The 2,128-nt window shown below is 45.0% G+C and overlaps 1 pseudogene; it reads left to right on the top strand.

Moving 5' to 3' along the window:
* Window positions 1–472: 472 nt before the first annotated feature.
* On the top strand, window positions 473–1,501 carry LOC145978778 (histone-lysine N-methyltransferase SETMAR pseudogene; annotated as a pseudogene).
* Window positions 1,502–2,128: the final 627 nt, after the last annotated feature.

The raw sequence follows: 2,128 nt of genomic DNA, 5'->3' as shown, positions 1-2,128 counted from the left end.
AGTCAATTGCGGACATTTTCAACAACGTCTCTGAGTATACCGGTGTTTGTGAGCCCATATCAGCACCGCATAGTGTCCTTTAGTGAAAGGTGCAAGTGAAGATGCTGGAGATCGCTGTACTTCATACCATCGATCTGCATGTGCGGAGATTGTGCGCTTCTCAATGGAATCCCTTCAAGATGTGCTGTGCCTGGAAATGTTACATGCCATTGTGTGCGTTTTCTCGCCATTCTCCGTATACATTCCTTCGAGGATTACCCACTTTCTTTGGGGAGCTCTCTTGTAGTACCAGGTAACCAAGAAAGTTCATGCGGTTTTTACAACTGCCCGTAGTTTTCGTGGGGTAGTACGCAGTTCAGCCGCCAGGGATACATGTATGTGTGATTGGCGGAAAGCTCATTCCTTGGCACGTTGGCTAACGTAGATAACAGGTCGCAGTCGATAGTTCGGGAGCAAGTATTCGCAGTGAACTATGGCTGTGTCGAATGCAGTAATCAGGGCGTGTTTACTGTATGAGTACAAGTTGGCCACAAAAGGAGCGGAAGCAGCAAGAAAAATATGTGCAGCGTTTGAAGAAGGTACAATTAGTGAACGGACAGCGCAAAAGTGGTTTCAGACCTTCTCGAGTGGCGATGAGACACTGACAGACAAACCTCGTTCGGGCAGACCAAAATCTCTCGATGTGGACCAACTGAAGGCAGCAATTGAAGAGGATTCACGTCAAACGTGTCAAGAACTCGCTCAACGATTTGCGGTAAGTACTGAAACAATTCGTGTGCACTTGCATGAGCTTGGCAAATCATGGAAACTGAGTAAGTGGGTCCCAGACGAGCTGACTGCTGCGAACCGTCTCCAACGACTGAACATTTGCGCTTCCTTGCTCACTAGGAACAACAACTGTCCAATTTTGGACCGCATTTTGACGTGTGATGAAAAGTGGGTAATGTACGATAACAAGAAACGCTCATACCATTGGCTATCGTCAAACGACACCATACCTTTAACTGCAAAACCTGCTCTTCATCAGCGGAAGGTGATGCTGTGTGTCTGGTGGACTACGGCTGGGATTGTGCATTATGAGTTCTTAGTAAGTGGTAAAACCATCAACAAAGAGGTGTACTCCGCGCAATTGCAAAGAGTGGCCGAACAGCTTGCAAAAAAACAACCTGCATTAGTGAATACGAAGCGTGTTCTTTTCCACCAAGACAACGCTAAACCGCATACAGCAAAGATGACCCTGGAGGTGATTTCTTCTCTCGGCTGGGAACTTCTGCCACATCCAGCGTATTCACCCGACATCGCTCCATCAGACTACCATCTTTTTTTGTCTATGGACAACCATATGCGCAATCGACATGTCCAAACTCGCGAGGAGGTTGAAAACGCGGTGGTGCAGTTTCTTGCGGCCCTACACAAAGACTTTTTCAAACATGGCATCTACAGGCTTGTACAAAGATGGGAGAAGGTTGTAGAAGCGGATGGTGGATATTTTGCAGAATAAATATAAGGTCAACACATTTGTTTTGGACCTTTTCTTCTTTGTACTAAAACCGCATGAACTTTCTTGGTTACCTGGTATGTACAGCCTGACGACACGTGGCCATTGTTTAACTTTTGTTTTTCGTACTGCAAAGTAGTGTGTCAACATTAAGGGATTGGAAACGGCTTTTTTTATGATTTTCCCGTATTTTTTCAATTTGGGATGGTGTCCCAGCAGTAGTGGGACATGGGACAAATTGATTTCTTTTCTTCTTTGTACCGCAATGTGAACCGTGTACAACAGGAGATTTGCAGTTATTTTCCTATTTCCCGGGTGTGGGACGGTGTCCCAGCAGTAGTGGGACATGTAGACATACTTCGCCATTTTTTACTGGCTACATTCCGATCTCAACATTATGTAGAAGATAGTAGTAAATTTCTTGTATTTTCCATCAGGGGTTTACCCACTTTCTTTGAGAGTCCCCTTGCGCAATTTACACTGGGCCTCAATTGCTGCACCATTGTATTCGTCAGGTACGATTTTGTTTGTATTATTTTATTCCGACATTGATATATTTCTTCCTTCTTGAGTTATTGTGCTATAAACATGGTGTGAGGCGATTTTCGCACGCCTGTCACTCGAAAACGG

This window comes from Lepisma saccharinum, chromosome 25 (assembly GCF_977018435.1).
Source record: "Lepisma saccharinum chromosome 25, izLepSacc3.1, whole genome shotgun sequence".
Classification (NCBI taxonomy): Eukaryota; Metazoa; Arthropoda; class Insecta; order Zygentoma; family Lepismatidae; genus Lepisma; species Lepisma saccharinum.
The sequence above is the reverse complement of the archived record's forward strand: the minus strand, read 5'-3'. Positions and strand labels throughout refer to the sequence as shown.